The sequence below is a fragment of the Styela clava genome, chromosome 10 (genome assembly GCF_964204865.1).
Source record: "Styela clava chromosome 10, kaStyClav1.hap1.2, whole genome shotgun sequence".
In the NCBI taxonomy this organism is placed as follows: domain Eukaryota; kingdom Metazoa; phylum Chordata; class Ascidiacea; order Stolidobranchia; family Styelidae; genus Styela; species Styela clava.
The window spans coordinates 3,836,515-3,857,579 of NC_135259.1; the positions used below are offsets into that span (position 1 = coordinate 3,836,515).

The 21,065-nt window shown below is 33.9% G+C and overlaps 1 pseudogene across 1 annotated transcript; it reads left to right on the forward strand.

Moving 5' to 3' along the window:
- Positions 1-1,625: 1,625 nt before the first annotated feature.
- Positions 1,626-16,614, forward strand: LOC120337478 (uncharacterized; annotated as a pseudogene). The gene is made up of 29 exons (XR_013478212.1): positions 1,626-2,246; positions 2,823-2,955; positions 3,234-3,364; positions 3,593-3,725; positions 3,814-3,905; positions 4,230-4,414; positions 5,612-5,733; positions 5,920-6,024; positions 6,175-6,265; positions 6,648-6,951; positions 7,216-7,427; positions 8,653-8,803; positions 9,104-9,251; positions 9,643-9,782; positions 10,020-10,193; positions 10,268-10,411; positions 10,595-10,741; positions 10,967-11,162; positions 11,246-11,363; positions 11,445-11,571; positions 12,223-12,294; positions 12,369-12,605; positions 12,900-13,027; positions 13,213-13,663; positions 13,903-14,367; positions 14,771-14,914; positions 15,155-15,325; positions 15,663-15,859; positions 16,133-16,614. The product of XR_013478212.1 is annotated as an uncharacterized LOC120337478 (transcript).
- The last annotated feature ends 4,451 nt before the right edge of the window (positions 16,615-21,065 follow it).

Below are 21,065 nucleotides of genomic sequence, written 5' to 3' on the forward strand. Positions count from 1 at the left end.
CAGTTTGGCTTCAGAGTGAATTCCATCAAAAATATTAAATAACTAAATTGAGACATTGCTAGGTTCAATTTTGTGTTGTTCAATTTGGTTGTAATGGTACTCCACAACCTAATTCGTTATCCTAGTCAAGATTATTTGGGTATATGTAAATATCAAAATCGCCTTGTCAACCATGGCAAAAATACAGCAGCCTTTTTATCCAGATACTGCAAAATTAAAATACCTTTCATGCGGATTTTCAACGGAATTTTTATTTTATTTTAATTTAACAAACTTGGGAAAGTACTGAAACGTTCTCAAATAGGAAATATTGGTAAAGAGACGTGACTGATATATAGCTATAATTTCGATCTCGTATAGATAATATTTACCGTTGATTTGCCAGTTCGTGATAATCATCGAACGTTTTCTTTTTTAAATGTGATGTCAGGTATTGTTAATATTTTTCAGGTGTCCTGAGGCAATATATTCTATCATGTTTTGCATTTGAAATGATATAAAGGTCAAAGCTATGGTGAAGTGTTTGTCTGCTCTCATATCAGGCGAAAAGTAATTCTAATTTCTGAATGATCTGAATATGAGCAGACGCTACAATTGATTACAAACCAAAGTCATATCGGCATTTGTTCTTATGCTGAAAAAAGCAAGTTTTTTGCGTATGTGTTTGTCGTGTTTATCTTCATTGTCGTTTTTTAAATGAATACTCCTCCAAGTTTTGTATGCTGTAACTTAATTTAATGCTAAGCCTTATGTTGAGTCGGAAAGGCCTTACTATACGTAGTTGAATGAAGCAAAATTAGCAAATGCAAATGTACACGAAATTATTTTGTCATGGAATAATTTGTTTTGCAGTTTTTGTGTATGTGTAAACATATAATTTATACTCAAAGACTTTCTCTGCCTCTTTTGTCCATGGCATTGAATCTTGTTATTACTAATTCCGCAATTTAGTACTTCTTAAATTAATTTCAAGTGTTACTATATTTAGACATAGATTATATTGCTATCATTGAAGATTTACCGACACTTTTGCTCTGTTTCAGAAGCAATGCCGCAGGGATTTGTTTATGTTTAATTATGTTTTGCCGTATTCAGTCAATAACAGACGCTATTACAAAACTATTATTAGACGAGAGACCGAAAACTAAAAAAAATCAATGACTGAATCAGCAGAACAAAACAGATCTGAGATTGATTTGGCCAATATTGAGATAGTGGGATATTTTTTCTTGATCGAATCAAAGCTGATTATTGTAAAAGTTGTAGAAGAAAATCTACACTTACTGATGCAGAATAATGAGTTAATTTTTCGAGCGTTGTTGTTTCTTTAATTGACTAACTTAAATTAACTTAATATATCACCGTCTTATATTTTAATTTAGCCAAAGTGAAACATATATATGTACGTCAAGTTCTTTTTATGCTTTCAAATGTACCCCTTTGACGTGGATATGAAGAGAATAACATTTTCTTGTAGGATTGATGAATGATAGAAAATTATGATAAATGCACGTGTCCGTTAGGCTGAAGAATGGAAATTTAAAGTTTGCAAAGAACCGATGACGTACCTGATGAAGTTGCAGATTGATGGGTAGATACTATCATTACCTAATCTATATATTTTTAAATATTTTCAGATCGTTTATACATTTGTTCATTAAGAATAACTCCTGCATTTTAACATACCATATAGTGGTAAATATCACTATGCTTCGGGTGATTTGTTTTTCCTTTGTCATCGGCTTTCTTCAGAAGGCGAACGCGGGCATCCTCGTTAACAGCATGCCTGATTCGGCCGATTGTACTCCATTTCGTGAGGTTTTGGAGCGCATGTTTATCGACTTTGCAGCGATGTATTTTGCCGATAACCCTCGTGGTACTGAAGAACCCATTGTGCCGGAAGCTCTAGATCCACCTACAGCGCAAAATTTGTTTATCACTTATTACGGAGAAGACGCCTCATCTTCAGGATTCAAAGATGCTTTGACAAGAATTCTTTATTCTGATCCTGGACATGAGAAACCAAAAGATGATGATGCTGTTATTGAAGCTGACCGAGTCGTTCTACGAGACAACATCTACACATATGCAAAAGCAGGAAGTTATAATATTGCTCGAGAAAAATTTGGTGTTCTTCTATATAAAGCCGCATATGAGATTGCAGGGGAGACAATGAAGAAATACGGATGCATTGAAGATGATAATATGAGTCAGTTGGAATCAGTTATTTACAATGAACTTACAAAGTGAGTTTGATTATTCTTGCTATAATTCAAGCGTTCTATGTAATAACATATATTCATAGCAATTAGGGTAGAAATGCATTTCATATGTATATACTTCAAATTTCAGTCTTATTACAGTATTTTCATCAATTAAAATCGACGCTATTTGGGTGTTTTCAATCCAAAGTTTAATAAAAACAAATAATGAGATCGCTTAAAAGATGTTTATATTTTTGCAGAGTGTTCTAAAAGGCCTTGAAAATTTCCAAACGTATTAATTTGTTATACGCATATTATTATAACTCATAAATTTATATCTCAAATCCGTTGTCGAAAAATTGCATACTTCTTCAGTTTTTAACAAGTTGCAATTCATGTGCCTGAAATCTGAAAAAAGTGTAGTCTGGTTCTATTAGACCGTTGATAACGTAATATAAGAATTGATTGGCTAAATTTTGCTATTATTCTTGTTAGTTAGTTGGTCTAGGGCCCAAAATTACGTGTTCATAGTACAGCAGTACATCATAGCAACAAGTGTCAAGGAGGATCTTGATATCACCAATACTTTGTTCATCACTCTAAGTTTCTTTTTTGTAGAATCAGAAACGAAATCGGCGAATTTCAATTTGGCCAATTTCTTGGTCTTGGTTCTGGAACAACTCTCGCGTTTGCTATTGATGATACTGGGAGTATGAGTGGTGAAATTCAAGCCGCAAAGCAACGAGCCATTGTAAGATTCCATTTTCCAAACTTATTTGAAACTTTTTTTGTGCTCCAAATATTGCATATCTTGTTTTCTTGTACCAGGAAAAAGCTAGTGTGTATTTATTGTTCGAAACCATTTGCGAATTTTTCATCATTATTATATTTTCTTTGTGATAACGTCCCATATGATACAAGTAATAAAATATAGCTTAAATCCTGTCGAAGCTTTCGTTATGATTTCTAATTAAGTGATATAATTTTGTTGAGTGCTCATATCTCATCATTATATTTAACCGTTTTCAGAATATTATCAATCAGCGTCAAGGATCTCTCGATCAGCCACAAAATTTTGTTCTTGTTCCTTTCAACGATCCTACTGTTGGACCTCTGACTGTCACACATGACCCTGATGCATTTAAAAAAGCTATCAACAAGTAATATTTTGGATGGGCATTTTTCACTTGATTCTTTGTATAATCTTATACTTGTAGTCTTATTTCAAAAGGGTTTTCAAGTATTTTGAATAATTGACATGGTACATTTCATCCTCAAATTTTAGATACACGGAAATTTATCCCAATGATACTGAAAAAACAATTGTATTTATTATCAACTGCAAAAAGTTATGTTTGTAGATAGAAAAGATATTTCAAATTTTCCAGATTATATGCACACGGAGGTGGAGATGCACCTGAACTAAGTATGAGAGGAATTCAATTAGCTGTTGAGAATAGTAATGCAGGTTCAACTATTTTTGTTATCACTGATATTGATGCAAAAGACGTGGAATTGCAGGTTAGAGAACTCTAAACTCTTTTATTTTCTTCTCTTCCCTCAGACTTTTAATTTTAACCTCATTTTTTTATACCAATTTTAATTTCAGGATAACGTGGTTGCTCAAGCTAAACAGAAAAATATCAAAGTAACTTTTCTTTTAACAAATCAGGTGCGAACAACAGTGTGTAATGGATGGAGGTAAATATATATAAATGATATTTTCAGTATTTAGAATTACATATGAGTCAATCAACACGAGTCTCAAATAGCAATACTCACACTGAACAGAACATTATCATAAAGTGAAAATAAAATGATATATATATATACAATTGTAATACTGTTATACTGTTTAGCGCCATCTTTTATGTGTTAGTGATTTTATGCGACTGGCATACAATTTACTCATAATAAACCTCAAATTTATTTAAGGATATTGCGTTGTTTGCAAATTGAAAATAAGTAATTCTAATATTTTCATTTATTCGTGGAATTCACTCGTAATATAATATTTCATTCAAGAAAAGAATCAAGACGTTGCGATAATCCTGCTCTAAAGCTGGGATATGATTTGTACGAACATATTGCTAAAAGTACCGGAGGCAGTATATTAGTTGTGTCAAAGCGTGATATTTTTAAAGCAACAGAAGTAATTGAAAGCACACTCAAACAAGGATTGGAGGCGTTATTCATCAAAAGATTCAAAAGTATGTTATATTTGTTACAAATAATTAGGATCTGAATTAGTCATTGTAGTAAGTAATCAAGTTTGTTATCGGGTATGTGGTATGGCATTGACAACTCTGAAAAGTCGATATGGTTCACTGATTAAAATAGAACAACTTTTAGACCTTGTTAATTTTAAATGAGATGCCACATGCAGTGCAAAAAAGTTTTATTTTGAAAGGGACCCTAGATTCCATCCAATAGCATATATGTGTACTAATTCAAATTTCCGCGTTAGATGACATCAGTGGAATAGAAGTTAAATCTATTTTGATAGAATTTTTGATACACTATACCAGGAGTGAGCAAAATTTATTAGTATAAGAGCCGCGTGCAGCAAATCAGAAATATGTGATCATAATTTTCGAAATTATTAATATTAGAGCTCATTAAATTATTTTGCGTTGTAATTATTAGATCGGTAGTGATTTGGGAGATTTGCCTTTGTGTTGTACAAAGCGAAACCGGCGTTTGGGCTTTTAGTGATTTGTGTTGTTGGGCTTCAAGACTGCGACAACATCAGCAATATTTTTATTTCACAAATCACAGTCAGAGTATGGCTGTTTAGCATGAGCAATATTTCATGATATAACAAAAAAACTAGCTTCAGTTGTTGCATCAAATTCCGGGCCAAATGATGTCATAAATTTCTGCCATGCTGGGTTAATTATGTACGAGAGGACTTGCTGGACTCCTCGCCGCAGCAGAGTGGTCCACGTAACCGCTCGTCGGTCACGACTTCCTCAACCATCAATTCTATTCATCTGAGAACAAATAACTGGCTAACTAGTCCCATATCTAACATTGGCTAGCAACCGAGCATGATCGCCTTTAGATTAGGCCGTCATATCGACTGTCCTCTCCCTCGGGATAAATATGTGAATCCTATGTATCAAGGCATACCGCCAGCACAGCAACAAACGTTTCACCATTGTGACGTAAGATTTATCGCTTGACTGATTTAAATTTGAAATTCCACGCTACAACGATTTTCATACTCAAACATAATTTGTCCTAATCATTGATGAAAACCCATTACTAAAATTTAAAAAATGATACAGTTTCTCTTAGTTAAATTTAGATAATAATCAATGCTATCGAGAAGAGCCGCATTAAATATCTCACACACTTATCTATACACACTTTGATTTTTTTTTCATGCATTATTTTGTTATCAGGCGGTAGGAAAGTGGAAACATTCAATGTTGATAGTTCATTAAAGGAATTACATTTGGAATCTGAAGGAAGTTGTGGAAGAATTCAAGTAAAGAGACCGAATGGCAAGACAGTCGTACTCGAGGTGAATTTTACCAATTATTCATTTTGATAGATCTAACAGTTATATCAGAAATATCTTGGAGGAATTTTTATTAATTCCAATCACATGCGACAAAATAACCCTGTTATTTCTTACAAGCTATATATATATATTCCAAACTTTTTGTGACTTGAGTTTTCTAATAAATTTTTCTAATAACATCTCCAGGGTGAAGTTGTTGTCGATAAACTGAAAGTACGCCGTGCAGCAGTGAATGATATATTTGGTGAATATAAACTTACGTTAAATGCAAATGGAGATTGCAGCATCAAGGTAATATATTGCAAATTCAGTAAGGTTCCATTTTCAACCTTTTATGAGGAATTTTAACAATAAATATCTTCATTATAATCACTATAACAATTTTTTCGTCATAAATTGCAATTAATCTATGTGGTAGAAAAATAATTCTTTTTATTATAGATTTCTGCAAAAAGCACTAAAGGGTTTGTGAAAACGTTAGCAAAAAGAACAACAGGCAAATCAGGAATGGCAGGAATTGAAAGATTTGAAGGTTTAGTGTATAAAGTGTTAGGTTTAACTGTAATCGCATCGCAGATTACATATCTCGGGTTCAAATCCCATGCTCGCTCACCCAGGGCATATTAAATTGAGTAGGTAATGCCGAACCACCGAAAGTTCCAGTCGTTCCAAATAATAGTACCTTCATACATATCGTCATGTATCGGTGATATCAGTGGCTTAAACAACTTTATGTACCGACGCTATAGTAAAAATAGAAATAAAATTTGATAATAACATGATGCCTCGTAATCTCGCATGTTAATTGAAATAATAGGAAAGCTAAATGGAGAAACATAGTAGAATATCAACATCAAGTGCATCCATTTTCACTTGCAAACCAATACCGATATATATAACATGTATTATAATAGGTCAAGCTCTTGCAAATGACGAAGTTGTTGTTTTTATTGATGAATTCGGAAAACAACCAGGGGAAACTACAGAAGAAGTAGAAATTGTTTCAACAAACTCCGATGCAAGTTACAAATTCCCAATTAAAAATACATCGCGTGATCACTACACTATAACACTTGGCAAATACCCAGAAAAATCACTCATGGTGGTGGTGAAAGGAGTCGACAAAAACGGATACAAATTCCAAAGAATTTCTCAGGCATTCATAGAATATGTTTCTATTGATATTGACTGTTCAGGATTTAGAGATGCCATTTTCAGGTATGGTATTTGTGAACATGAAGGTTATGAATTTTAAACACTCTATATTTCTGTTGTTTATCAACAATTCCGGCTAATTGCTGATGAATTTTGTTCAAATAAAGCATTTTGCTATATTACTCGATATAAAAGCGTTAATCATTCATTCTATAAATTTTACTCGATAAAGTTAACGAATTGTTTGGACTTCGACGAGTATTTTAAGATACAGTTTATGCTGAGAAATGTTTACTTCACGCAAGTATATTTTATACTTCTGAACAGAGCTGGAGGCAATGCTACCGTGAATGTAAATATTAAAAACCTCGGAAAAGATGAAGAATTATCCGTAGAAGCTAGTGATAACAGACTATACGTTCGAGACGAGGAAGCTAAAAAGATTGAAATTAAAAAAGGAAAAACAGGAAAATTTTTAGTCTTTGTTGTTGCTGGAAAAGGAGAACAAACGGGAACAGTCAGCACCGTTACAATTACGGGTAAAATACCGTTAAATTGATATATATCGCCATTATCATGTACTGAAAAATAGCAACTGATTAGCTGGAGTTCTTTCGAAAGCTTTTTATATAAAGTTGCATCGAATGTATATATCGTTAGGCATGTATGATCTCGATTAACAACATAAACAGCAAAACGAGCTTAATTGGTTTGTTAAGTATTGATTGTTATAATCTCACTAGTTTAGTTTAGATAGTAATTACCGTGTCGCCAAATGCAGCACAAATTTTTCATAAATCCACTATAAAATTTTAAATATTTTTGTCTCGTCTGATCACAAGATAATAGTGATGTGTTTCTAACCATGGTGTTAGGTCCTGATCAATAGGCACTTCGAAGTCAAGTGCGAAATAAACAACTTTACAAGGACGATACTTGATATGCGCGTAAATATTTTCAACACTGCAATTGGATGCCGTAAACAGATTTTAGATTTACTAAAATACTATATTTAAGTTGTTTGCATGATTATCATTATTGGCACATAGCAATCAATATGTTATAGGTTCCAACTTTTTAAACACCCACGAAAAATCAGATTTTTGAAAAGATGAATACTGAAAAACACCTTGATTGTCTTTATTTGTCTCTTTTGCATCGTTACCGTAATATGAAAACAATGAAAACGGCATTGTCAATTTCACTATAAATCCTATACCTAAAACAAAAGCAGATTATCCACTATTCTTTATTACTCTAATTGTTTGTAGTGTGACATATTTTAACTAAAACTTGCTCGTCCAAATGTTATTGACGTAGCCAAATCTACTACCGGTAATATATTTTCTCTCTGGCAATTGCAGGGCACTCCCCTTCTGTTATCTGAAATTCGCAGTGTCATGTTGTTTTCCTTGCGCTCATCTGACCATGGCGTTAATAAGCTAAACTGATTTCTCTAATTACTAATCTCCTGACTCTCACGACTTGATTTGTTTTTGCCAAATGATATTCTCAATTTTGTTGAAAAATAATTAGTTCATTTTATTTGACGTTTGTTAGACGTCATCTGCTGATGAACTCAGCAAACACGGTGTCGCTGACACGATCACTTTACTTCAATTGATCTTTTTGCTACCATTTTTTTATTACTTATGTCGATACAATATTTCATGCATGACGAAAATGAAATATCTGAATCTGAAAATATTATATCGGAAGAAATTCATATATGGTTTCACGTTTTTTAACATTGTTTCTTTATAGCGAGTCCCAAAGATTCCAACAATCTGATCTTCAAGCAATGCAGATTGATTGTTGGACAAAAAGAAACACCGGACATTGAGTCATTTCATATTGTCAGCAACATAAACTCAAGATTCGTTGAAACTGCTGTCTCTAGCACCGTTTATAACAAGTAAGAAACTGAATCGGAGTTTAAAATTTCCTAATTAATATGCGACTTTGTGGTGAGTTTCAAATATTTAGAAAACTGGTTGCCCTTGATAATAAACTGCTTCAATTTACCTTTATCCGTATATATTAGTCTCAGTACATTAATATCAAGTTAGTACTGATTCATTGTAGGCTAGGATTTTTCTATGTTTTGTTCCCCCTATGTATTTATACTTCTAAACGCCATTCCTCTTGCTGATCTGCCAAGCCTTACAATAAATACAAAAATGAATAAAATCTAAACTACTAAACAACCACTCAGTGCATCGATTGGAAGAACTGCTGAATTCAACGTTATCATGCCATTGGACTCCTACATTACCGAATTTTCAATGACTATTGATGGCGAAACATATCCTGGTGAAATTAAAGAAAAAGAAGAAGCAAAAAAGATATTTGAAGCTGCTCAGGTAACAAACAAACACAAGTTCATTCAAACTACTTGGTTGGGATTCGAAAAAAAGATTTCAAGGTCATCGATCTATTTTCAATTTAAAGTTTTTGCTATTATAAAATGCTATTACAAAGGTCGCTATCGCTATCATTTGAAAAAATTTGATTCATCAGTTGATCCACCATACAAATCTTGCAGTACATACAGTGGTCATACAGTGCAATAAATTGCCGGTTTTACTTTTAGAATGACGACATTAACACTCATTGTATTATTTTCAGTGAATGAGATGTAGGCATAACTTTGAATATGAAACACGCATAATATAACTAATATCGTAGAAAGGAGATAGAGATAGGATTTGATTCAAATATATTCTATGCAATTTAAATTACTTATTTTCTTAGGCTCGAGGTGTAACTGCCGGGCACGTTGCTGCTCGTGGGAAATCTACTACAGTTTTCAAAACTTCGGTAAATCTAGAAGCAGGCAAGAGAGTTTTATTCAATCTCAAGTATCAACAGCTGCTGAGACGCTCACTTGGAAAGTATGATGCAATTTTAAATGTATGAGAAAGATAGATTAATATAAAAAATGAGGAATTGTGATACTTCTCGTCTGGCTCATTTCCTTTGTATAAAACTATGAAACTTCTTAAGAATAAAATATTCTTAATGCCATGATTTTTTATTAATCATCTGATAAAATTATATGTGAATGTATATTTGAATTAAACACAATCTGTAAAAATTTGTTTGTTAAATTTTTGATAATTGTTTCCAAGGTACCGTCATGACATAATAGTGCAGACAAAACAACCTGTCGGAGAGTTGTCGATTGACGTTTACATTTGTGAGACAAGACCTCTGGACAAAGTTGAAGTTCTTGGATTTGACACAGAACAATCGGTTCTGCCTGGAATTGTGACTATGCCTGGTGTGACAGTCGACCAGCAAAGGTTTGTTTTGTTTTGAAATTCTGCAAATCAGATTTTATTCTAGAATTTTTATATTTACTAAATGCTTTATTTAGAACAACTGCCCACGTTTCCTTCAAGCCAACCCGCGAAGAACAACTAAAGCTTTCTCCTCTTGGATTGAATGGAAAATTTATCGTTGAATATGATGTTGCCAGAAGTCGCGGCAAAAAAGTTAATGAACTTATAGCAGATGAAAAGTAAATGTGCTTTATTTTACATTTTCAAATATATATGTATATGTATATACTATGCTAAACCGTGGTATAATATGAATAAGTTTCGTTATCGGCTTTCCTCTCCATCAGGTAAATATAAAAATCGAATCCACCATATATTTTCAGTAAATTTCATCAAATGATCATGTACGCGTTGTTTTACAGATACTTTATACATTTCTTTTCTCCCGAATTGGAGTCAATGAGCAAGAGAGTTGTGTTTTTATTGGATAGTTCAGCATCAATGTTCGGCCGCAAATGGATCAAGTTAGGAAGGCAATGAGTGTTATAATCGACGGACTTAGTTATGAGGTGCGGAATTTATTTCCACTTTTCGATCTTATTCAAAAATATTAAAAAAAAATTGATATTTTTATCCTATGGTTTACTTTAGGCTATACAAATGGATGAATTTCTGTTATGTATACATTTCGTTTTCTGTGCTTTCGCTTTTTATTTGTTAAACGGAATAATTTCAGAAAATCCCTTTTTCTTTACAAAGACACAAAATATAACATCGTTACTTCATATTAACAGGACCACTTTGCTATAGTTATGTTTAATAGTAATGTAACTCGATGGAAACCCGACTCCGATAGCAGCATGACAGTGGCCACTGATAAAAATAGAGCTTCAGCAAAAGATTTTCTTGGAAAAGTAAAAACAGATGGTAGCACCAACATTGAAGCTGCAATCACTGAAGCAATTAATGTTCTAAAAGAATTTTCCGAAGGTATAGATTTAAACATTTTGGCTTGACAAACCTTTTTAAGATATTTGGTATATTTGTAACGTTGTTTAAATATTCTTTGACAGAAACTGAAAAAAAATTCCATCCCTCATCTGACTTCATTTTGTTGCTGACCGATGGAAGGCCAACCGACGGAGAAGTAGATGCGAAAAAGCTTGTTAATTTGATTGACCATGCAAATAAGTATGAATCTTCTTCTTATTATCAATACTCCTTTTTTCTAAATATTATATATGTTTAAATATATGTGGTTTTGAATTGCAGTAGGACATATGGAATTCACACTGTTGGATTTGGATCGCTCGTAGATGCCGATACTTTGGCAAAAATTGCTGCTAGAAATAACGGGTCATCAATACAAATATTTGAAGACATTGATGCCGATTCTCAGGTGGGTGATTAAATTTTATTTGTCTTCATTTATTCGTTTTAAATATTTGTCATTCATTATTTAACTTGTTTTCAAGCGAATATAATTAGGTCTAAGCAGGGTCACACCCAGTGGTGAAATTCAGGAGGTTTGCAAGGATTCGCGCGAACCGGTTCTTGGAATGTCGTGATAATTAGCGAACTGGTTCTTGCTTTTTGTTTTAGACGTTAGACGACTAACATGAGTAACTTGCACAGCAGTTGAAGACTAGCGTTATATTTGTCGTTTGAGAGTTATATATTAGATTTATATAAAAACGTGGCATGCTATTTCAGCATCCATATTGACACTCACATATATATATGTTTTGAAATAAGGCAACCTGTTTGTAAAGAGTTCGATACAAACGAGAATCTGGTCTAAAATTTTGGATCCAACTACTGGTCACACTCATTCAGTGGTAAACAAAGGCTCATGTCTGAGCGAATATATGGCGATCAATAAAGGCAAAGATTTACTGAAACAATATGAAATGGCGACAATGGCGAAGCAAATATAAAACCATTTGACGCCAAACTTTAAGCAGTTGAACGATGTCATATCTGACTTAGTCATACTGTATATCTTGCTTACAACACAAATGAGAAATAAACTTTTTTTTTTGGTTTTCAGATTTCAGACTACTTTGAGACTTTTGCTCGACCTATGCTTCACGACATAGAGATCAAGTATGATCCAATAGAGGTTTGTATTTGAATAGGTTTTTTGAATACCCTTCTCTAAGTGCGTGATATTGTAGTGATTAAATTATTTTTTAGGTTGAATCTACATCAGAGCCAATCTTTCCAGTAATCTGTTTTGGATCCGAAATAATTGTTACGGGAAGACTGACTGATGTTGGACGCCAAAACCAGAGGAGGCGTAGAGAAACCTTTACTGCCCAAATGATTGATTTTACTGTTTCTGGAAAAGCAAAAGATGAAAAAGAATTCTTTCTCGATGTAGAATTGGAGCCGACGCCTCCAGGTGAAAAATGTTTGGAAGAATCTACTCAGGTATGTTTTACACAAAAGTCAAGAAGTTTCAAGTTGGTAGAATATAACTCATTGCTATTCAATGACATAATTCATGTCAAATACAACATGTCATTCACTCGATATTCGAGTATTTACAGATTGATATATTTGGCCAGAAACAATATATCATTGTAACAAAACTTCTGCGTATTAGATTAAAACACATTCTACCTAACCACAGTTTGGTCCGTATTTTAGTGTCTAATGGTTATCTTGCTTCGAAATATCAACGCTTTTACTTTATATAAATGCTCATCCTTCCTGGCCTTCCAGATCGAAAATTTTACGGAACGATTAAATGTGTTCATGGAGCTCCAGCATATGTTGAAAAGAATATCTGCCGAGAATAATGAAACCGTTAAAGAAGAACTCAAAAAACAAACTCTCAATCAATCACTTGAGTGAGTAAAATTTTTATGAGTAAATTATTTATAGCAGATATAACGAATGGTTTATTTTAGAAACAAATCAGTCAGATTCGTTCGGTAGCAATTCAATAATCAAATAACTAATTCAATCCCCAAATGTGTTGATGAGTGTATTCCGCGTCCTTTGAGAAAACTGAAATACTGGTTTTGCTTCCTAGGTTTAGTTTTGTGACTCCTGGAATAACTTCAATGGTTGTCCTAAAACCCGGAGACAAAAAGACAATAGAAAAAGAACTGGCAGAAAAGGCGAAGAAAGAGAAAGAAGAAAAGGAAAAGAAGGAAAAAGAAAGAAAAGAACGCGAAGAGAGAGAAAGAGAAGAAAGAGAAAAAGAAAAGGAAGAAGAAGAAGAATATGAAAAAGATGAAGACGAGGCAATAGAATTAGATAAACTAATAACATCCACGGCAATGATGACAACAACTCCAAGATCTAAGAGACCATCCAAGAAACCAAAACCCAGAAGAAGAACACGACCAAGGGTTGCTGGAACAACACGACCAAGGATTGCTGGAACAACACGAAAACCAAAACCGACAGCAACAAAATTATTCCTGACAACGACAACAACACCTCCATCATTCCATCATTTAGACATTGCAGCTGGTGGGGTAAGGATAAATTGCTATCTTTTGTTAGAACGTATTGACTTGATAACTTATATTGACTGGATATAAATAAGACTGATGATAGTAAAGTCTCTTTCGTGAAATATGCAAACGGTTTTGTAAATGGTATAATAAAGCATCGGGAACATTACTTTATATATATATATACATATATACTTTCGAGCATTAACGCCTATGCCTAATTTTCACCAACTTTGTGTAAAAATCTATTTGTTATTCAGGATGCATTTGGTGAAGACTCTACCTTTGATGAGGAATTTGACGCGGATGGGGCATCATTTATGTCATTTTCTTCATCTCCAGGAATGCCTGCCGTATCGTCGGGTAGAACAATAGGTGGAATTGCAGGGTCATCTGGAATGGCAGTTTCAGATGGAAGTGCATTTTCATCTGGAATGGCAGTTTTAGATGGAAGTTTATTTTCAGATGGAATGGCAGGTTTAGCTGGAAGTGCAGGTTCCGGAGCAGGACGAATTGTAGGGGGAACAAGGAGGCTTTCCAGGCCGATGCCAAGTACCCGACGAATAATTGGAGGCCCTGCAAAACCGGCAAGGCCGGCGATAATGGAAAGTAAGAGACTTCCTATGCCTATGCCCCCTCCAGGATTCTTCGGAGATCCTCACTTTATTGTGTCGCTTAGTGAGCAGATTACAATTTGTTTTGACTGGTTCGGAGACCAAGGTCAGGTGCGTAAATTTTGAATTTATATCAAACTTATGACTAAGACTATTCTAAACTATATTTGGAAACATAACTTTGTAAAGCTGTTTTTTGTGCAGCTAGTTTTTTAACAACATATTTTGTTTACCCTTTATTCTATTTATCATGTTCATTAGACTGTCCCAACGGTACCGCCCCTCGATAACCAAAATTAGTTTTTGTCGTCTCCTTACATCCTGAATTGCGATTTTTTTTCTCTGTGCATATATACCTCGTATTTTTCAATACTGATAACTGATGCTGAAAATTGAATCGATTATATATTGCGTATGGGCAGGGCAATTTCTGAACACGTTATTTTGAAAACTGAATTTTTCCAAAGGCATGTTGCGTTTGAAATACTTTTATTTAATTTTTATCTTTCATTAGATTTTCAATTTGATTGATGACAAAAAAAATGGAATAATTGTAAACGGAAAACTTAAAATTCTGGACAATGCTGGTCTGAAGCACAAAAGAACTTACGTCGATGAAGTTGGAATTATTCTTTCTCGCCAGAATGTCACGATTCACGTATGATATTCACATATATAAAAATACAATATATAGAATTGAAATGAACCGTGAACCCGTCGTAATATAGCTAACTCAATGTCGAATCAAATGTATATATTTAAAGTATAGAACGTAGCAGAAAGAAACATTTGACAGAATTCAATTTCAATTAATATAACCATAAAAAAGAGCAAATACAATTTCTTCAATAACAACCTGTTCAAAAATGATCAATGTTTTGAATTTGATATTATTCAGATTACTTGTCAAAATCTGACAATCATCAACAATACTGATGGAAATTTTGTCAGTATTTCACTCACCGAATCTAAGAAAACAAAAGTAGAAAATATTGAAATTTCCATCGACGCTACAAACAAACACAAAGGAGCTACGTATTTGAAAATTATGCCAGGAGTTGTGTTCAGGGTTGGTAAAATTTTACTTTTTTGCATTTATATGTCTTTTTGTTATGTGATTTTCAACAGACGTTGTTAAAACAACGTTGCGACCACTCACTGAAAAGTAAATGATACTCATCTTTGAGCGGAGGATAATGAAACCGCACTGAAAAAATGATTACTGTATGTTTTTGACTATTGGCGCTATACTGGAAGTAGTTCAAGTAGCGTGGTATTGTTTTATTACAAACAATTGCTGGAAATTACAGTACTGAGGAACATTTTGAATAACTAATTGTCATAGGGGTGAATCAACACTTATGGGTTGTGAATTTTTAGTGTGTAATTACTTTGTGACTTCACAGATTTTCAAATTGATATCAACACATGAAGACAGAGTAGCCAGTCACTTAGATTTTTCGATCATTGAACGAGAAGGAATATCGGAAAATGCATTGGGAGTTCTCGGTAATTTTCTTAAACGCAACGATGGAAAGAAGAAAGAAGAGGCGCTACTTGAATTTTCGAACGGGAAGTATGATCAAGGAATTCTGTGGTATAAGTAAGTATTTCTTATTACTGTTCTTGTTTTTCATTTTATATACCGCATGATAGGACCACAGAATTCCTATCTACAAGCAAATGAAACGTAATCTTCACTGCGACTGGAAGCGTTTTTTCAATGCATAATGAACACACCGAACTTTCTTTTTCACCTCGTAGTCGTTCTTATTACTCTATATTCATTCCTTCATGTGCTAATATAGTTTTACTTATACTAAACAGTCCTTTTAATATTAATCATTATTATTAACAAAAAGTATGTTACGTTCAGTCGAAGACCTGTTTACATTGAGATGAAGACAATGCACGATTACAGTCGAAAGGAAGAAGTTGACTGCTGGTTCATTCCTCGCGTTGATGAAATTATCGAGGAATATACTTTCCGATATCATCTTCCTGAACTTTTTGCAAAGCCGAACTAATTGACACTTCAAGAATATTCTGTAAAGATTGCGTTTAAAATGATGTACAATGTTTAAATAATTTTTTAAAACCTAATCATTGAGTTTCGACTTTTGACCAAAAAAAAACATTTTGAGAATTCTCACTCAAACACGAGCTACAATTAAATTGCAAATTCGCAACGTATTTTTTTTAACAAAGCCTTGTATTTTGTCCATTTTGAGTGTCGAAAAATTTAAGATCGTATGATAGTAAATATTGTGTTAATTTTAAAACCGACGTGATTTTTTCATAATTTTGACCGAATATAAATGCTATAAAATGTAATAAACAGGAGAAATATTAAGAAAATTTTTGTAATAATTGTTAATCTAGAATCTAGATAAAAAATCATTCATTCCTCATCTTCCACGACGAGATACGTCATTGCACTATGTGCATTTAACTAGGTATTGACTTTTGGCAATTACACTCACAACTATCGAATCATGACATGAAACTGAGTTGCATACTTCCGCAGGTGTAATATATTAGTTTTTACATTACCGATCGCATTCATTATACGATTGGAGCTAAAATATAAAATAACCCAGTATGGAGTCTTACGTCCTTTGCGTGCAAAGTGCCGCAAATTTATTGTACTATGTTTGACACATTTGCCCAAAACAAGACTCTAATGGATTGGAGTAATTCGAACATACCATTGGTGACAAAATATATTAAACTTTATCTAATTATGTCTGACACTTTATCAAAGACGTCGAAATAAGCATGGACTGAAAATCGATAAAAAGTATATTGTTGCCCTAAGTTAGGTCCAAAAACTTTTACTCGAAAAGAGATTCTAGACAAGCTGACACAACGTTACATAAAGTTAGGTGCGTATAATATAATACATTTAGATACAACAAAAATAAATTCATTTCGTTACAGCAAAAACACGGTTAACGCAAATACCGATATGCGAGGGTAGTGTTGCTTGCCTGATATGATTTGGCTTTCGAAATTTCAAACTTTTGTTTTACTATTTCAATCTAATCGACTAAGGCACTGGTTCTCAACTTTTTTGTCTTTGCGGACCCTTCTGGTGCTCTCAAAGCGGTCGCGGACCCCTCAGAAGTTTTTTATTTAAAATTTAGCTTATAGCTTAAACAGCTACCTAATGTTCCATACAAATTTTAACCAAGTCAAAAATAACACCAAACTAGTGGACATTTTCTTTTATTTCGTCAAATCGAATACACTTAATGGGATTTCTGCTGTTGCATATCAGAAGCAAGTCTTGACATACGTGGTCGTGTTTTTGATAACGATAGACGCATATCGTCTTCGACGTTTAGTTGATTACGAGCCTAGGATTTGATATGAACGAGAGCAGAAAATCCACTTTCACAAAGATAAGTGGAGGCGAATGGAACAATAACACGTAATGCTTCCATGGATACTTTTGGGTACGACGGCAAACTGGCGCACCAAAACTGAGAAAGTGATTTGTGAGTTGTGAGAAAGTTGCTGAGGACAGCATAACATAAAACGCATTGTGGTTTTTCCTTGCCACCCTCTGACACTGAGGTAAACCCCATTTTAAAATAACTTTCGGAGTACTTTCTTGATTTAGCCATACTGGAGTTTTAGTAAGCAACACAATCTCTTTTGTTACACGTTGGCTGTAGAACAACTAGCTACTTCGCTTCAAATGAGAACGTGACCAGTGACCACATGCCATTGAAATCACTGTAGCTGCGTTCTGGTATTTATTATTGTGATGTCATAACTCGTATTTGTCACAATAGGTTTACGGGAGATAAATCAAAATAGTTTTTGTAGGCTATTTTCACATTGTCATAGGCAGCAAATGTTCGAGCGTATTACAAAAAAAAAACGATATTAAACTGCAAGTAATTTCGTAAAATCTCAATTTAATCGCGGACCCCCTGGAAATGCTTCGCGGACCACCGGGGGTCCGAGGACCCCCGGCTGAGAACCACTGGACTAAGGTATTGACGAACGCGTATCGAAAACATAAACCGAATGATGTAAATGTTGTATTTTTTCTTGGGTTCACCAAGACGAAAGTTATTCGCGAATTTCTCGAATAAATCAAAATTTCTATTCACTGAATGGGAATAAAAATATACTTATTCACTATCGACTGATGCAAAATTGTTTAGGTACCAGTGCATAAATTGGAGTTCTGTGGATGTTCGAACTCAATCGGACATAATTAGGGTACTAATATAAAACATAAAACTACAAAATTCGGTTGCCCAGATGCTTTTAGTTTGAAACCGTCATTTATGTATTCTTGAGTTTACACTCTGGGTTTGAGGCCCTCCCCTATTTGAATATTATGATTGTATCATACATACTGTTTTGCTGTTGACCGCGATTCCATATAGTTAAGTAAGATATTCTTACTGCAATATTGCAATACAATATTAGTTTTTTTTGGTTATTCGAATCATATTTAATCAGACTTCCGAGGGAAGATTTTTATTTATTCGAGGGGGTTCATCCTGACAGAAACAAGCACTGGACAAATATTTCAAAACTTTATTTTCTTCTACCGATGCAGAGCATGCAATGTAAAGCGTCTCGTGCCATTTTAAATTTCCCAACACAACGCCTTCATGGTGGTCCCCCTAAAATCTTATTTTGCAAGAGCCCGCCAAACTACCGAATAATCCATACAAAAAGCGGCCTACGTAATCACGTGGTGTCGACGAAAACAACAATTGATTATAACAAAATTAGCCGTGTTAAAATTGTATAGAGACTTTTTTGTGAAGTTTAAAAAAGAGATTCAACCGCGAGTACTTCATTGACTATAGATTTCCGTGTTTAGCCTGGTCCATTCAAATCCTAGTTTTCCCCTTTCTAGGTAGTTTCGACGCATGATAATGTTGCACGTATTACAAGATTTAGAAGGTGCAAAAAACTTCTTTTCTCGAATGCTACGTTGGGATTATTATGAGTGCAGTAAAGTAGGAAAACAGTGTATAAATTAGAATTAGCGCGGAGACAATGGAAGTTCGGTGCCCATAGCCACGGTCTATGTTACAGTGGCCAAGACCGACGTCGAACTGTTCAATTTTTTAACATTGGCTCAACTAGTAAGATGATAAATATAAAGATGCAAACCAGTATAGGGGGAAAGAGATGAGATGATGATGATGATGGGATAAAGACTTTCACCCTATATGTTCAAGTTCGATTCCCGAGTTATTGTTTTGACACGCGTTATGGAATGTGACTCCGATCTGGACTCCTTCAGACGATAATAAGCACACAGTGTTGATGCTAATCGTTGTTGTATATTATAGGAAGATGCACAATCCAAATTCCGAAACAGATAAAATTGAGACACACTTAACTCTTAACACAGTAAATCAGGAGTGAATCAAAACACATCACACTTAACGCAATAAAACAGAAATGGATCTAAACACAATATTATGCAGCCCTCTCGGCAAGCCGGAACGATACGTCATCAAATTGGTCGATACGAGAAAGGCAGTACATGTAATCAGTAATCAGTGTTGCTACAATAAAATGACCTATTGTGGGGAATGGAACACACTATTAAAATGAAAGGGTTAAATACATTATAATTCATAGTTACACAATGCACATTCGCTACACAATTCCCTCTCGACAGTAAAAAAAATTAACTTGATAATTTTTTAAATTTTGGAGTCCGGCCGCCGAGAGATGAAGTGAAAGAAAACAAAATAACACGAATTAATAAAAGATATTAGTACGATATAATGAGTAATGGTTAAGGTATACAAGAGAATATACGCCGTTTACGAGAGAAAACAAAATACGAGAAAAAAAATTCAAAGGGTCTCTCTCTATGTTGCTTAGAAATGCTTAACATTTTAAAATGGAATTGTAACGAAATAGTAAACAAAATGGCGACAATACTTGAAAGAAAGGACCTAAAAGAATGTAAAACACTTTGATGTTTAAAGGAAGGGCCTGAGAAGAAACAAATGTCGGATTTAGTACTTGATAATTAAACCGAAATTGGTCTGGTGTTTAAGATTGTAAAATTGGCGTTAGAGGTTATTTGAAATAAAATAATAAGTAAGAAAAAATCCTGTAAATTGAATAATGAGTAATTTGACAGATTATTGAACCATTGAATCCCTGAAATTGAACCTGAATCAAATTCTATATGAAGTAAAAGAACTCGTGATATCTAAAAAAACAAGGCATTGATTAATAACAAGTAATTACACAGAAAAGAAAACTGACACTGCACAATTATTTTATTTGTATGTTTTTTTTTGTTGTTCTATTTAAATTCTTATACTAAGGTGTTTTGATGTTTTATAGTGGATAATAATAAGAGAAAAGTAATAAAATACAAAACGATTAAAGTGATAAAATACAAGATGATTAATAACGAGGCGACACATTGCGAGATACACTGCATATACAATTCGCAACGACCGCCGGAATCGAGTTGACTTAATAGGGTGGGGATAAATTAAAAGGTTGTTACAGTCAAACTTTCGACTCAATTTGAGCTTGGGTGCTCGCACCTGAGAAGTTGTTAGCATTTTCCATCGATTCATCGTCAATTTCGACATCGGATAACTGGTGTATTTCTTGTTGTTCGTTGAATTGTACTACGGTTTGTCGTGGTATGCTGAGAAGTCGTTGTATTGGTTGCAGCAATCCATTTGTTAATGTACGGCGAACGGACATTCGGCAGTTTGGCAAGCTTCGATAGATGAAATAACCTATGTAAAGCAGGGGTACAACGAATAAAGCGTAAATGAGGCCAAATAGCG